Raw genomic sequence first — 18,151 nt, forward strand, 5'->3', positions numbered from 1 at the left:
CTCAAACCACTGTGTTGCCTTCCTCTTGGTTTCCCAACTCTGTTGATTTAACCCAGTGCTGCTGTATATTAAACCTCCCAATACTTAACCCAATACAATCATACAGTAACTATCCCGACAACCATATCGCATAGAGTGCTCCTGCATTACCACCGAGCAGCCTCACGTTTGCCAAACCCTGGTCCGGGCCTTCATCAGCTCTTGCTTTAACTAAAGCAACCCCCCTCCCGTGTACGCTAAAAGCCACCCTCTTCCACTTTTCTCATTGTGAGCCCATCACCCCTACTCCTTGTATCTAGTCATTGGTTTCTTCTCATTCCACATTAAGTTCCCTTTGTCTGTCATTATCTTTATAAAGCTCTACCCATCTATCTGTGCTCATTTCACCCAATCCCTCTGTATCCTCTCTCCCAACAGCTCCCCTTTGCCTCTTTCTCCCATTCTCAATTTGACACTTTCATGGCAGGCCTGATACAAGACAACTTTCCCCTCTCTTTGCTTTGGGAGCCCGCCCCTTGATCCTTCAAATCCCTCTTATTTTAAAAAAAACTTTCCTGCACTGATTTCACTAATGAGGTGTCTACCACTTCCTGAGCTTCCACCATGATTCAGTTGCACTGCCTTTCTCTCAATTAGAGTCTAATGTCTTCAAGTGTGTTCTGTAAAGCAGGACATAACATGTACCAAGCTACAGAATTAGTGAATAAAACAGATCAGATAATGAAACAACGAGCTACTAATAAACAACAGCGAGGGCGCTTTTCAGTCATAATGCACCAAGAGGGATGGTCTTAATGAGCAGCACAACGGAGCTGAACTAAGGGTTTTAGGACTGTCATTAGTGTAGCTCAATGGAAGCGTTTCGATCCCAACTAGAAATGAACAAAAGCGGCAACTAATTATCTTTTCTAAATGGAAACACTAATTTAGCAACGTGTTTATTTCTGCGTATTTTTAGTCAAGAGGCGGCTTGTGCTTCGTGTGATATTCATGAGAATAAAATAGTTCCTTGGCAACCACAGCACCTTCTTCTGGATCACACTTCTATTTTAGATGCCTATGACGGGCTCCAAGGGGTACACAGCAACGTGAGAGACCAAGTGAGGACATTTCAGTCTGAGGAAATTGAACAGATCACAATGCAACATTGCACAGAACTCCTATCACCGATTACTAGAATTCGGCTACGCTCACCCGACTGCATGACAAAATGAGTCGCCAAGTAATGAACTCCCTTTAAACGAACACAACATGACACAACTCTGTTTCTAGCAACTTCCGTCTGCAATAAGACTGAATATGTACATCCACAGAGTGCAGCACGCTATAAACCTTCCAATGCCATTGCAAACCTGACTTTCATTTAAATTTCAAACTCCATAAAAATTCACAGCGATTCTTGACAGGGTTTCAGAGTAGCAGCCGTGTCAGTCTGTATCCGCAAAAAGAAAAGGAGGACTTGTGGCACCTTAGAGGCTAACAAATTTATTAGAACACAAGTGAGCTGTAGCTCACGAAAGCTTATGCTCTAATAAATTGGTTAGTCTCTAAGGTGCCACAAGTCCTCCTGTCCTTTTTACAGCAATTCTTGGAACTCATTTTGATACAGACCTATAGCATATATTTAAAAGTAAATCAGTTAAGATCACAAAGCTTTATCAGACATTTTTTAGGCCTGGTCCACATGTAAAACCTATCCTGGCATAGCCGCTGGTTAGGAGTGCCGTTTGTTTGGCTTTTTTACACCTGCATAGCTATGGCAGTACAAGCCCTACTGTAGACACACACGGACTGGCATAAAATTGACTTTGCCAGCATAGCTCACGTCTCTTGGAGAACCGGTGTGACAGCAGAACCACTTTTTCTCTGATCTAAGATGTGTCTACACTAGGAGGGTTTGCTGGTGTAGCTACACCAGAGCAAAACTTTTCTAGTGTAGACAAGACCTCACACTCTATACAGTTACATCACACCTTCCAAATACACGACATTTAAGCAAAGATAGGTGACAAGGAAATACTGCTACCATTGATCATAATTTTATAACTATCCAATAGCTGCTGTGATCAAATCTCAACTGAATTTTTTTGATCCGTCAACCCACAAATCTTGCCGTCAGTTTTGTTCCAGATTAAATATACATATATGTCAGAGATTCCACGAGCCACATATTGATCGCCAGCACTCTGTAGGCACCTGGATTGAAATGACCCAATCCTTTCTCATAATTTCTTATAAACCAGTGTTATGAAAGAGAAAGCCAGATGCACCAGACACCTATAAGTTGCAATAAATGTAATATGACTCAGATAGCTTTTTTACTTTCTACTTAACCTGCTGAATGTGCTTTTTATAAGAAGCTGGCTTTACCGACACCTTATTTCTCATCCCCTTCCTCCCGCATAAGTAAGCGAATTTAGTCCTGGTGAAAGGTACCAGGCTAACAGTCCTCAAGATGTAGCAGCAGGTGCACACCAGTATCAATCTCGCGAGTTCTTAGAGGCAATGTGGCTGTTGTTCCCCATTGATTTCAACTGAAATTGAGAGTGCTCAGCCCTTCTGAAAATCTGGCGCACTGTGAATAATGCCAGTTGTGTTTCCACTGCGGCAGCGTGGCTCCACTCTTCCCCCAACAAGAGCCTGTGCCTTATAGATGTGACTAAACCCCAGTTTTGGTGGATTAACAAAATGGGTGCTATTGAGTCAGCATTTTACGCCATGACCACACGTGGAAGGCACAACAGATGCTTATTTAATGTACCTACAATTATATGAACAATCCGGCATGGAAAATGGTTCTTAAGCCCATATAACAAGGCTATATTGAAGTCCTCCCAGTTCATTAATGTCCTGACTGGGGTAAAGGTACATTACCTTAGTCCTTGCCATGGTGGGAACAAGCATATAAATAATAATTAGCACTTTTCATCTTCAAAGCTCTTTCCAAACATTAACTAATTAATTCTTTGAACACGCATCTGAGGTACTGTCAGAAAGTGTTTTAGTGACAGAAAACAAAGGCACAGGGAAGGCCAGGACTTTTCCAAAAGTAGCCATGGGTTCTGAGTGCCCAACCTAAAACAGCTTGGGCCTGATTTTCAGAGGCATTGAGGGCCCTCAGCTCCAACTGCCTTCAACTGGACTTCTGGGTACTAAGCACCTCTAAAACTCAGGTCCATCATGTCTCAAGTTCAGCACCCAAAACAAGTTTTTGAACATCTAGGCTCTGACCTTGCAAGGGAGTTAGTGCCAGAGCCAAAATTAAAACTCAGGTCTGGTTCCTAGCATTTGATTTTACTTTGGCTACGTCTTCACTACCCACCGGATCATAGAATCATAGAATATCAGGGTTGGAAGGGACCTCAGGAGGTCATCTAGTCCAACCCCCTGCTCAACGCAGGACCAATCCCCAATTAAATCATCCCAGCCAGGGCTTTGTCAAGCCTGACCTTAAAAACTTCTAAGGAAGGAGATTCCACCACCTCCCTGGTAACACATTGCAGTGTTTCACCACCCTCCTAGTGAAAAAGTTTTTCCTAATATCCAACCTAAACCTCCCCCACTGCAAATTGAGACCATTACTCCTTGTTCTGTCATCTGCTACCACTGAAAACAGTCTAGATCCATCCTCTTTGGAACCCCCTTTCAGGTAGTTGAAAGCAGCTACCAAATCCCCCTCATTCTTCTCTTCCGCAGACTAAACAATCCCAGTTCCCTCAGCCTCTCCTCATAAGTCATGTGTTCCAGTCCCCTCATCATTTTTGTTGTCCTCCGCTGGATGTTTTCCAATTTTTCCACATCCTTCTTGTAGTGTGGGGCCCAAAACGGGACACAGTACTCCAGATGAGGCCTCACCAATGTCGAATAGAGGGGAATGATCACGTCCCTCGATCTGCTGGCAATGCCCCTACATATACATCCCAAAATGCCATTGGCCTTCTTGGCAACAAGGGCACACTGTTGACTCATATCCAACTTCTCGTCCACTGTAACCCCTAGGTCCTTTTCTGCAGAACTGCTGCCGAGCCACTCTGTCCCTAGTCCGTAGCGGTGCACGGGATTCTTCCGTCCTAAGTGCAGGACTCTGCACTTGTCCTTTTTGAACCTCATCAGATTTTTTTTTGGCCCAATCCTCTAATTTGTCTAGGTCCCTCTGTATCCTATCCCCTACCCTCCAGCGTATCTACCTCTCCTCCCAGTTTAGTGTCATCTGCAAACTTGCTGAGGGTGCAATCCACGCCATCCTCCAGATCATTTATGAAGATATTGAACAAAACAGACCCGAGGACAAACCCTTGGGGCACTCCATTTGATACCGGCTGCCAACTAGACATGGAGCCATTGATCACTACCCGTTGAGCCCGACAATCTAGCCAACTTTCTATCCACCTTATAGTCCATTCATCCAGCCCATACTTCTTTAACTTGCTGGCAAGAATACTGTGGGAGACCATGTCAAAAGCTTTGCTGAAGTCAAGGAACAACACATCCACCGCTTTCCCTTCATCCACAGAACCAGTTATCTCATCATAGAAGGCAATTAGATTAGTCAGGCATGACTTTCCCTTGGTGAATCCATGCTGACTGTTCCTGATCACTTTCCTCTCCTCTAAGTGCTTCAGAATTGATTCCTTGAGGACCTGCTCCATGATTTTTCCAGGGACTGAGGTGCGGCTGACTGGCCTGTAGTTCCCAGGATCCCCCTTCTTCCCTTTTTTAAAGATGGGCACTACATTAGCCTTTTTCCAGTTGTCCGGGACTTCCCCGGATCGCCATGAGTTTTCAAAGATAACGGCCAATGGCTCTGCAATCACATCCACCAACTCCTTTAGCACTCTCGGATGCAGCACATCTGGCCCCATGGACTTGTGCACGTCCAGCTTTTCTAAATAGTCCTGAACCACTTCTGCGGGTAGTGCTTGATCTATCGGGGATCGATTTATCATGTCTTGTCTAGACGCGATGAATCGATCCCCGAATCAACGCCCGTACTCCACCTCGGCAGGAGGAGTAAGCAGAGTTGACGGGATTGCCGTGAGGACAGCCAGGTAAGTCGAATTAAGATACTTCGACTTCAGCTACGTGAATAGCGTAGCTGAAGTTGCGTACCTTAGTTCGTAAAAAGAAAAAAGAAAAGGAGTACTTGTGGCACCTTAGAGACTAACCAGTTTATTTGAGCATGAGCTTTCGTGAGCTACAGCTCACTTCATCGGATGCATAGCATATTGTGGAAACTGCAGAAGACATTATATACACACAGAGACCATGAAACAAAACTTCCTCCCACCCCACTGTCCTGCTCGTAACAGCTTATCTAAAGTGATCATCAAGGGAGGGCCATTTCCAGCACAAATCCAGGTTTTCTCACCCTTCCCCCCGCCCCCCCCACAGACACACATACAAACTCACTCTCCTGCTGGTAATAGCCCATCCCTCTTTGAAACCTCTCTTTATAATGCGCATGATAATCAAGGTGGGTCATTTCCAGCACTAATCCAGGTTTTCTCACCACCGCCACCCCCCCCCCCACACACACCCCCCTCCAAAAACCACACACACAAACTCACTCTCCTGCTGGCAATAGCTCATCTTACAATGTGCACAGCAATAATCCAAGTTTAACCAGAACGTCTTGGGGGGGGGGGGGGTTAGGCTACCTTGCATAATGACTTAGCCACTCCCAGTCTCTATTCAAGCCCAAATTAATAGTATCCAATTTGCAAATGAATTCCAATTCAGCAGTTTCTCGCTGGAGTCTGGATTTGAAGTTTTTTTGCTTTAAGATAGCGACCCTCATGTCTGTGATTGCGTGACCAGAGAGATTGAAGTGTTCTCCGACTGGTTTATGAATGTTATAATTCTTAACATCTGATTTGTGTCCATTTATTCTTTTACGTAGAGACTGTCCAGTCTGACCAATGTACATGGCAGAGGGGCATTGTTGGCACATGATGGCATATATCACATTGGTGGATGTGCAGGTGAACGAGCCTCTGATAGTGTGGCTGATGTTGTTAGGCCCTGTGATGGTGTTCCCTGAATAGATATGTGGGCACAGTTGGCAACGGGCTTTGTCGCAAGGATAGGTTCCTGGGTTAGTGGTTCTGTTGTGTGGTATGTGGTTGTTGGTGAGTATTCGCTTCAGGTTGGGGGGCTGTCTGTAGGCAAGGACTGGCCTTTCACCCAAGATTTGTGAGAGTGTTGGGTCATCCTTCAGGATAGGTTGTAGATCCTTAATAATGCGTTGGAGGGGTTTTAGTTGGGGGCTGAAGGTGACGGCTAGTGGCGTTCTGTTATTTTCTTTGTTAGGCCTGTCCTGTAGTAGGTGACTTCTGGGAACTCTTCTGGCTCTATCAATCTGTTTCTTCACTTCCGCAGGTGGGTATTGTAGTTGTAAGAATGCTTGATAGAGATCTTGTAGGTGTTTGTCTCTGTCTGAGGGGTTGGAGCAAATGCGGTTGTATCGCAGAGCTTGGCTGTAGACGATGGATCGTGTGGTGTGGTCAGGGTGAAAGCTGGAGGCATGTAGGTAGGAATAGCGGTCAGTAGGTTTCCGGTATAGGGTGGTGTTGATGTGACCATCGTTTATTAGCACTGTAGTGTCCAGGAAGTGGATCTCTTGTGTGGACTGGACCAGGCTGAGGTTGATGGTGGGATGGAAATTGTTGAAATCATGGTGGAATTCCTCAAGGGCTTCTTTTCCATGGGTCCAGATGATGAAGATGTCATCAATATAGCGCAAGTAAAGTAGGGGCGTTAGAGGACGAGAGCTGAGGAAGCGTTGTTCTAAATCAGCCATAAAAATGTTGGCATACTGTGGGGCATGCGGGTACCCATAGCAGTGCCGCTGACCCCCCACCCCACCCTCAGTGTAGCCCAGGCCTTAGTGTGACAATTTGGGGAACCTGCCTATGTGCATGTTATGAAATCTGCTTAGTTATATGAAATTGTTGTATCAGTGAATGTCTCAATGCATAGAGAGTCAGCCATGGGATGGCGAGGTCCGTGGTATCAGCCATCCTGTCTGGAAGAAGCTTCAGAAAAAAGAAAAGTTGTTAAACTTAACGATTAGGCTCTGGCCAAACAATGGATATGCAAAGAAGGGTGTCAGAGCTGGAAAACCACTTTGATCAAGTTTATCTGCAGGGAGTGCAGAATGGAAAATCCCAAACAGGAGAACAAAGGGACAGAGGTGATAGAGCAGAGGCTCAAAAAGACTAAAGGAAACTTGGGGCAAGAGAGAGGTCCAGAGGGGCATGTTTTCATAGCAGAGGGGACAGTTTTTGATTGAGGTATCAGCTGAGAAAAAAAGAAGCTGTCTGCAGGAGACAAACTCATTCAATTATTTCTAGACGCTATATACAGGAGTGGGGTCCTGGACTCTGACCAAATCCCAAAGAATGCTCAAGAATGGCGAGGAAACTGAGGCAGGGAAGGGCATATAGGTGGTTTATCATTTTGTTTAGATCTGTGTATCTCATGCCATCCAAAGTAAAGAGTAATTACCTTAGAAACCTTTACAAAGCCTGTGAGTTATGTGCTTCAACTATCATGTGTTGCTGAAGAGATAAACTGTAAACCAGAGTGCCCGCAAGGCTGAAGCTCTGGGAAAGAGTGTGCTTAAACTACTGGGGTTTCTTCGCAGGGAGGGAGAAAACGGGTCAGCACTGGTCGTGGGGGTCTCGGGCTGCTGAACCAGGAGGTTCCACTTCTGTGAAGGGGTAACGGACTGTGGCCAGAAAGTGTGTCAAGAGGTCAAAGAGTGCTGGAGCCTACTCAGATCAAGGGAAGTTTAAGAACACATGGGTCCTGTGTAGCGGGGCCCACACGCAGTAGCCTACTGAGTATCCAGCAAGGGGAGATTTACAGGGCTGATATACTTGGCTTGGGACATTTGCCCATTTCCTGGAAAAGGAAGTCTCCATTTTAAAATAACTTAGAAAATTAAAACATTCCTCAATAGCCAAGACGGAAGGTGCAGGGTTATCTGTCGTGATTCACTGAGGAATGTTGTAAAACACTACAAAGGCAGTCTGGCAGGGAATAAGGAAGTACAGTTTTTACAACATTTTAAAGTGAAAACGGACACAGCTTCATTTGGTACAGCATCTTTCAGACAGCCTGCAAAACACTCTGCAGAGGTAAATAACAATCAGACTGATGCTTGTTCCACATGATTCTCAGTAAGGTGGAACCCTCTGTGACGTTGCACTCCATAATGTTTTATGGAAATATGCTTATGAGTGTGAATGTGATGTAACTGGAATATGCTTTATGCAAAAGGTCTCTTGTAACGTATTATTACAAAGCTTATAATCTACTGAGTGTGTTTGTCCTATTTGTATGCATGTATCATTCTTGTATCTAAAGCTAGACATATGAAGTATAACTCTGAGGTCCTGTTGTAACTATTCAAAATGTGGGCCATTAACGGTGGTTTAGAATCTTGATGGCTCCCATTGACTAGGACAATTGATTGTAGATGGTTTATTTACCTGCAAGCCTTCCTGTGGATGTGTGGGCCAGCACATGGGTAATGAAGAATGAGGTCTTACAGTGACATGTGACCATGTCACATGATACTGGAATCCATTTAGAAGGAGGGTTGGGGACCCAGTGAGACAAAAGATTCCCACCTTGTGCCAAAGCTATAAAAAGGGGTGGAACAGAATAAAAGGAGCTGCCAGTCATGAGAATACCCCTAGTTTCCACCTAAGATGTCTGCTGGAACTAACAAGGACTGTGCCAGAGGAAAGGATTGGGCCCAGACTAGGAAGGAGTCTAGTCTGTGAAAGAAGCTTATTGGAACATCTCTGAGGGTGAGATTTTACCCGTAAACAGTTTCTTAATGTATTAGGATTAGACTTGCATGTTTTGCTTTATTTGCTTGGTGACTTACTTTGTTCTGTCTGTTATTACTTGAAACCATTTAAATCCTACTTTTTATTCTTAATAAAATCACTTTTGTTTATTAATTAATCCAGAGTAAGTGATTAATACCTGGGGGAGCAAACAGTTTTGCATACCTCTCTATCAGTGATATTGAGGGCAAACAATTTATGAGTTTACCCTGTATAAGCTTTATACAGAGTAAAACAGATTTACTTGGGGTTTGGATCCCATTGGAAGCTGGGTGTCTGGGTGCTGGAGACAGGTGACCTGCTGAGCAGTTTTTGGTTAAGGTCTGCAGCTTTGGGGGCGTGGAACAGACCTGGGTCTGTGTTGCAGCATGTCTGGCTCAACAAGGCAGAGTTCTGGAGTCCCAAGGTGGCAGGGAAAACAGGCTCAGAGGTAATTCCAGCATGTCAGGTGACAGTCCCAAGGGCGTCTCTGTGACCGAACCCGTCACACCCTCCCTTTGCATCTTCCCTGTTGTGTACTGAAAGGTGGGGGGATGGCTAGCTGCCTCTACTACACTATCCTTCCCTGCTCTCTGTGATATTAGGGATTACCCCCCACAGCACACAGTCCCCTCACACAGATATTAGAGGGGTTGACTGGGCCACCTATGACAGAACAAAATAAAAAATAATTGTAAACAGAGAATGTGGCAAAGGAAAATAGTTTAAGTCTGTTCACAATAATAAATATCCAGCAACCGAAGTTCATCTGTATTTAGAGCCCGGCAAATCCGAAGATATCCGCTGTATACCCATGGATATTTGCATCCGCAGATGTGGATGTCCGCAAACATGGTCTGCAGATCAGATGCAGTTTTGTATCCCAGCAAGGCTCTATCTATATTCAAAGTATTTTATTCAATGAAAGATAATAAAAACCCAGTGCAGACCAGCTGTCTCCTGCCACCTCTTATTTTCATAGAGATATTATGTCCTTCTTCCTTATCCCAATACAAATTTGATATTTAGTTGATAGTTTTTAAAGACATTACCAGGTGGTTTAGGTTAGGAGGTTTTATAAAACCTAATATTAAGGGAAATTTTTCATACATTAAACTGAATTTTGTTTGGAATTAAACATTTCCTTAGTGTTTGGCAACCCTGCCCAAGGACTGTGCTTTTTGCATGACAGCAGGAAAAGTAAAACTGACTAAAAACAGTGGAAGTGACTAGTTTAATTCACCATTCAAGATACTAGAGGCAACAAAGAAACAATCTCACATTTAAAATTCTTCCAACCTTAATAATTTAAAGTGTAACCAAGATGAACAACACAAAATCTTAGTTTTAAGGTGACAGTGTCCCTTTAAATCCGCAAATAAATTTCCATATGGAACTAGGATGAGAAACATGAGTTAAGCAGGAAAGACACACTTAGGATGGGTGTGCCTGACCTAATTCTATACTACATAATAATTTAGAACAGGAATGTATGTGTACTCTAATTGTACACATACAATTCCTATGTTTATCCGTGCGGCAATTTCCTAAGACACATCCTGAGAACATGCCAAAATGAAAGGAAACTGCACATTTGGCTACGCCTTTACAATTCCTAGTTTGGAGAGTAAAAGGGAGATTGCACAAGAGATTAAGAAAAATGAGAAAAAAATATAGAAGGAACAGCATGTTGCAAGAATTAGTATTGGGGTCACTTTTGTGAATTTTGTATCTATACCTAGGGAGGAAGCAATAAACACGACGGAATTGGTTTCTGATGTGACACAGAGGGAAGCCCGTACCCCTTGGGCCTCTGCTCAGCAGCCAGGCACAACTGCAGCCCGTGAGAAGGGGTGGGAGCATGCCCCAAAGCACTGGTGAGCAGAGGTGGGTGGAGATTTGGTGTACAGTGCTCCCCCTGTGTGTTGGAGAACTATGGCAAGGAACTCTTCCCTGCGGTCTCCATGGGTCAATGTGGCTTCAGCACAAGGCTATGCCTATATATAGCAAATTGGGACCAAAGGGAAGAGGGTGATAACATTTAGCATCACTTAAGACTGAGGGGATGTGGCGGATAAATGATTTCTGTAACTCATGGGAGAGAAAGGCAAAAGAACAAGAAGTAATATATCCTCAAGCTACAAAAGAGGCCTGGATGGGAAGGAGAGGATAAAATGGAACTCCAAACCCAGGGTCTGACAGCAGGACAAAGTAGACAATTCCAGTATGTATACAAGAACCTCATGAATGTCGGGGAGTCTCAGTGAGGAACAGTGAAGTTTATGGACCACTCCGGAGAGGGCCAAGATTGGGGGAACAAGCCCCACTGGCTGATTGTAAGTGCCCTCCCTCTGATTTCAGTGACTTACAGAGAGGTGTGGTGGAGCCGGGGGTTACACGTTGCTCCCCCAGTTGACAGGGGCGAATAGGTCATCACCCACATTAGCCTTGCCCCCAGTTGTGCTGATCTGTGCTTCAATAAACTGCTGGCCCGACAACTCCTTTTTGATAGGGATTATTTGGCTGCACTCCAGAAACAGATTTTTCTTGGAGAAAGATTCAGAAGTGTGATGAAAATCAGGAAAGTGGAATTAAAACTGGGGGACCTAAAATTTGCTATTTAAAAGGCCATCTTGGCAACCTGTCAGCAGCCCAATCTATGCTGACGAACTGTTAGTCAAAAAATGAGCACATGACAACCATAATGTTTGCTCATGCTCATATCTTCCTTGAGAGGGGGATAGAAATTGCTTGTCAGCTGAGTTCATCAACTTTGTCTTCTGAGCCTGCAGTTATAGGGAAATAATTCCAGATGGTTGTACAGAATAAAATCGTAATATGATTGAAAAAAAAGCTGATTTACACACACACACACTTACAGCTCCATTAGAGAGCAATAGCAGATCAGGGGCCCAGTTCAAAAAGGCGGAACTTCACTGAAACCAATGGAGTTCAACTGATGTAAATTAGATCAGAATCAAACTTCTGGAGTTTTGGCTGGTTAAAATTATTAGGCTCCCCATATCGTATCATATATATCATATCTAGTAGCTAAAATATAGGAAACTGGAGGTATCACCAGATGGCACTGATTCTCAGGCTGTACCTTGGGTGCCCTTGCAGTCATAATAAGCAAAATGGAGCTGGTGCAGAGGGGTTTCAGTGGGCTTGGGAGAAATTGAAACCTGCTATATTGTTTCTCCTCCTTACCTTTTCTGAACTTTGCTCCTTTCTGTGCATGACACATACGAAAACAACATCAGAAAAACAATCTTCACAGTAAATTGTATCAAACTAATAAAGAGGGAGAAAAGTCTGCTTTTCTATTTGTCACTCAAAAAAGCTAGTCTGAATAAACATGAACCTATCATTCTTTATCCACTCAAGCATAAAAGTGAGTCCATGGCTCCAAGTTCAGTGCCAGTAATATATGGTTTTTAACAGAGGGAGGTTTTTGTCTTGCAGTAATACCATATTATGCAGTGTGTAAATCACACTGAATCTCTGCCTGCAGTCAGTAAGTGGAGCTATCGTTAAACAGAAAAAACTAATTGCCTCTCAAATACAGACAGCAAAACAGTGACTTCTTACAAAGCTGAAGCTACTGTTACTGAAACTTCTGCACAATTTGAGCACACAATAACATTGATGATGTTTGATCTTTTATATTTTCAGTCCCATATTTTTATTGCCAACGGTTATTCCAAATATTTAATATGTAATTACTTCAAATATTCATTATTGAAAAACAATTCACTTCCTTCAATAATTAAAAAAAAATGCAGAACCACTACATAATCTTTTGCCTTCGATATGCCTGCCCTGTAATGCTGCCCTTTTCCATTTTTAGCCTTGTTATGAACATTACACAATCATAAATTGCACAATACTCTCTCTAGAATGCTTCGTAATTCTGGACAACAAATTCTTACACATGTGAGCTATGTGAAGGAATTTTGTTTTGCTTTGTGACCTACAATGCCTTTGACTGCTGCTTTCAAACTGTAGTCCTTATTTTCAGCTAAGTTCCACGGTCTGAACAGTTTCTCAGATCCACAGGGCCTCCTGTCACTAAACAACTGTAAAATGTTTATAAACATTTCGGAAATTCTCAGACAAAAAACTTTGTTAATACTACACGCTTTAGCAGTATGACGATTCAAAATTAATATCAACCAAAAAAGAAGATGGAAATATTTGGGACATGTGTTAAGAATAAGGCCAGAGCATCTGCAGGTGTGCCACTGGGCAGCTGGAGAAACACCCAAAAGGGCCAGTCAAAAGAATCCCTCTGTCAAATGCTAGAGAGAGAGGGAAAACTTATGTGACTTAATAGAGAACATGCAATGAGCAGCCAGGACAGACAGTGATGGCAGAGCCCTGTTTGTGCTGTAAGCAATATCTGACGGCATGAGAAGGATTCAGATTGAGGGATACTGCCAGGCATTGCTGAGGCTGGTGGATTTTTTTCTTTAAATAGAGGATTTTTTTACATTTTTGTGGAACGCTGTGATGCTACAGTACTTCACATGAAGTGAATCTCTCCGTCACGTGCAGATCTCTACACACAAGCACAACAGCAGTGACATAGCCCTTGCTTCTTAGTTCCTTCTCTTTTGAACTGAAGACAGAAGTTACCCCAGGTGTCCTGCAGATAAGCATATACTACAAAGTGCAATGTTTAATTTTCTGTGGAATCTTTTATGATGACTGACAGGTTGCTTTGTTTTAACAAGGACAGTAGGCTAATGAGCATCTTGGGTGTGAACTTCAGGAGATTACATATACATTAATTTAGACCAAGGAACAGTAGATCCAACATATGTACAAACTGCAAATTATTAGCTACGACCCTGATCGTGACAGCCAAAAATTACCTGGAGCACATTTTTATGTACAAAACATTGCACATTCTCCTCTTCTCTCGTAATTCATGCAATCAGATCCAAAGCAAACAACAAAGATACATCTCAAATATATCTTGATACTACAATGGCTCTTTTTACATAGTTTTTGTGATACACGCTAGATGGCACATTGAAATTTCTCTTTTGCTAAAGTCACAATCACAATCAGGTAATAAAAGGGCACTTTTACAGTATGAAGCAGCGTGCACACACATTACAAAATGACTTTCCTTTTTTATGAAAGAGCTCTATTAATACACAGTGGATTCATTTTGCCTACAGTGTTAGAATTATAGAAGGAAAGAATGTCCACCAGGATTCATGCAATTTAGTAAATCCCAAAAATTCTGGTAACAGACTTTACATTTTAAAGTCTGATGAAATGCCTGATTGTTTCCCTCTATTCTGCGTATAGTACTTTACTGTTAGGGAAGTTTATTGCATTTCTCATTTATTTGAATCCTAATAGAAATTCACTGTTTCTACAAATGTAATCTGAAACTGCGGTCTGGAATATGGCTTTAGTGGCTTAACATAGCACATCCACACCATGATTTAAGGGCCATGTTTTGCCAGTTTAACCTTTAACACTGAAACACCCTGTTCTCCCACCGATGGTTGGATGATTTACACGCAAAACAATTATTATTATTATTATTGGGAATTATATCAATTCTCTACAGAAACAGAGGAAACAGAATCTTCAGAGTTTTCTTGGCAACACATGATCAGCAGGAGGACTTAACACACAATGAAAATTAATTGGGACTCATCTAATTGTATAGAACTAATTATGCTTTCAGGAGTGCTTGGGAAAAGAGTGAGCAGTGGGAGGGGAGAAGATGATGGGGAGCTGGTACTCCTGGCATGCCACAAAGCAGGGAGGGCTGAAAGCAGTGGGAGGAAGGGAGGGTGCATGGACGTTTAGGACTAGAGGGAATCAAGGAAGGTCGGTACAGTGGAAGGAAGAGGGAGGGAGGGAGCCAGGAATAGGAGTTCCTGGGAACTGGTAGTGGGTGGGAGGGAGGGCCTGGGGGAGTGGGAGACTGGGAATGGGGAAAAATGGGTGGAGGGCCCAGCATTGGTGCTGTAGGTTGGGGAGGAGATCCAGGTTACCTGGGAGTGGGGGATATTGGGAGGGAAAAGGTTGGAGAGTGCAGGGAGGGTCCGATGGTATGGGAAGGGAAGGTTCCAGGAAGGCAGAGATTTGGGGCACACCACTGAGATTGCTTTTGCCAAAGTCTCCAGTGATCTCTCCCTAGCGAAAGTTCAGAACCAGTACTCCATCCTCTTCCTCCTCGACGCCACTGACTGTGTTGTTCTTGAAATCTTGTCTTCCCTTGTCCTCTCCTGGTTCTCCTCTTACCTCTCTAATCATTCCTTCAGCATGTCCCTTGGAGGATCCTTCTCGACAACCCACTCCAACTTTCTATGGGGGTTCCATAGGGCTGTGTCCTTGGCCCCCTTATCCCTGGGCAACCTCATCCACAAACCAATGCAACTAACTCCCTATGTGGATGACTCACAGCTGTACCACGCCACTCCAGACTTGTTTCCTACCGACCGGGCTAAAATCTCAGCCTGTCTCTCTGCCATTTCCTCGTCGATATTTCCCCCAAGCCTTCTACCCTACCTCCTTTTTCCATCATTGTGGACAGCACCACAATCCTGCCTGTTTCTCAGGCCCATCAGCTGAGCATCGGCCTGAACACTGACCTCTCTCTAGGTCCTCACATCCAGGCTATGATTACATCTTGCATTTTATTTCTGTATAACATGGCTAAAGCACAGCCTTTCCTAGCCATCCACGCAGCTAAACTCTCCTGTCTCAATTACTGCAACCTTGTTTTCTCTGGCCTTGGCAAATGCAATGCCCTGCTCGCTATCTATTCAGAATGCTGCTGAAGCAGTAAACAACCACAAAGCTACTTCATTATCCTCAAACATGACCTATGAGGAAAGGTGAAAGAAACTGGCATGTTTAGTCTTGAGAAAAGAAGACTGAAGGTGGGGGATGATCACAGTCTTCAAATATGTTAAGGGCGATTAGAAAGAGGTCGCTGATCAATTGTTCTCTGTGTTCACTGAAGGCGAGACAAGGAGTAGTGGCTTAATCTGCAGCAAGAGAGATTTAGCTTAGATAGTAGAAAAAACTTTCTAACTATAAACATAGTTAAGCTCTGGAACAGGGTTCCACCGGAGGTTGTGGAATCCCCATCACTGGGAGGTTTTTACGAACAGGTTGGACAAACACCGATCAGGGCTGCTCTAGGTTTACTTGGTCCTGCCTCAGTGTTGGGGATGGACTAGATGACCTCTCAAGGCCCCTTCCAACCCTGCATTTCTATGATTACTGTGAACTTTTCCAAAACAAGCAGACCACAGGATATTGCCAAACTAGAACGGACTACGATCCATCTAGACATCTGACAGTGATCTATACCGAATGCCTTAAAAAAAAGCCAAAATGCCTCAGTAACACTCCTGGCCAATATCCCGCCACACACATTTACGTCTGCCCAAGAACTGACAATGTTACCAATGATGCGTGGACGGGTGCAGGGGCACCACCATATGAAGGCTGTTTCCATTGTTTACATTATTTGGGGATTAATCCTTTGAGAAATGTTTGCTCTTAAGCCTAACCCTTGTAAAGGGCATTAATATACCACAGGAATGGGAGTTTCATAAATGCTTGTAACAATCACTACGTGAAAGAATTATCTTTGAAATCAATTAGCACTTAAAGTTAGCCTCATTACTTCAGAAAGTGATACCTCTTTCCCAGCCAGACGGAAAAGGAAACCTGGGTTATTACTAGATTAGGGGAAAGGGCCAATGAAAATGAAGCTTCTCCAAATATAAGAGTTTTGTCCACATTTTGACTCAAGAAAACAAATTCTGCTTTCACATATACAGTCATGGGTGTAAGTGAGGTCAGAATTACAACCAGGGAGTTTAATTAACAATCGCATACCTTTATATTACTGGATCAACCTAAAAACCCTCACATAAAAGCTTTTTACTAAAGGATCACGAGGGGATCAATAACACGATGTTTTATCCTGTGTTCTGTGAATAGACCTATTTACAAGCCCTACAGAAATTCACGTTACACTTCAGCATAGCATAAAGCAAGATTTTTAAAAATCCCTTTATATTTTAAAATGGCATTTTCTCTTTTGCATTCTCTTCCTTAGTAACCATCGGCACTTTGTTTCAGTTCATAAGAATATCTTAGTCTACAGATTGAGATTTTACATTAACATTTCGGGGAATCCCCTTCTTTATACGATCTCTATGGGAAAACTCCAGAAGAGCAACAGTCTATATTTGAAAAGTCGTGTATTCTAGACTCTGCCTAACGGCAGCATTTAAAACCCCAGAAGGAAACACGCATGATTCTATTTCTAACCTTGGAGTAAAGCTCTCACACAAACACTCATTATGACAGACAAATGAAATACGCCCAATTACTTACTGTCAGTTCATATGTTCCTGGTAGCTCTCTGAAGTCTGAAATCCACCTTTAATACAAGGAAAAAGCTAAGTCATAAAGAAGCTCCAGAGTTTAAACTGTTTATGCTGCAGCGACAAATGCTCCTCCCCGAAAACCCAGATGTCTGATTCATGTTAATATTTCAAATTAAAAGACCTTGCCATGCCCAGCATATATAGGAGAGAGAGAGAGACACACACACCCCCCAGAGGGAGAGAAAGAGAATGTTTGCATATGCAAGAATATGTACATTTAGTTTAAATATGGACAGATGGCTACGAAATAACATTCTTCCAAGCCTGATGCTTTAAAACATTCTTTTGGACACCTGTTTCGTGTTGGTTTTCCACTAGTAGCCTAGTAGGAAAACTGCAGCTCCTGATCCCCTATGGTTAGGTTTTCAATGTCACTTTACAGCATACCCTAGCCCACTCTCCCACTACAAATGCTAAATCCAGATATTAAGGGTCAAATTTTGAAGAGGGCAGAAGCATGCAGTCACGCACATAAATACACATGCAATGATGTATCCTGGGCCTTTTCATTGACTCCACTGGATTTGGATCATGGTTCCAATATGCATGCACAATTACTGTGGATAAATCGGACAACTGCGTATGCAAATGACAATTTAGACACCGAGCAAGAGAGCTACAAATACCTGATTCACACACACACCAGCAGTACGTGCACACACAATTGCACAGGCATTACTGCATGTGGTTCTGAACTTCTACCCTTTAGAAAATCAGGCCCCAATTCAAAAACTTCTGTTGTTCCTAGATACTTTAATGTAAGACCTTACTGGATTTCTCAGAAAGAATCAGATGCAAATATCATTGACAAGAACTACAGAACTGGTCTTTTACTGCTAAAATTAATGGTAAAATATTTGCATTTCAAGA

At 43.1% G+C, this 18,151-nt stretch overlaps 1 protein-coding gene across 2 annotated transcripts in view; it reads right to left on the reverse strand.

Moving 5' to 3' along the window:
• The window catches only part of KCTD20 (potassium channel tetramerization domain containing 20), a 44,417-nt gene that overhangs the window by 11,973 nt on the left and 14,293 nt on the right, over positions 1–18,151 (reverse strand). For both annotated transcript variants that reach the window (XM_074936141.1, XM_074936142.1), the window contains one exon: positions 17,229–17,274. The gene's annotated coding sequence lies outside the window, so the exon portion shown is untranslated. The remainder of the gene's footprint in view (positions 1–17,228; positions 17,275–18,151) is intronic.

Source organism: Natator depressus, chromosome 21 (genome assembly GCF_965152275.1).
Source record: "Natator depressus isolate rNatDep1 chromosome 21, rNatDep2.hap1, whole genome shotgun sequence".
NCBI classification, from domain to species: domain Eukaryota; kingdom Metazoa; phylum Chordata; order Testudines; family Cheloniidae; genus Natator; species Natator depressus.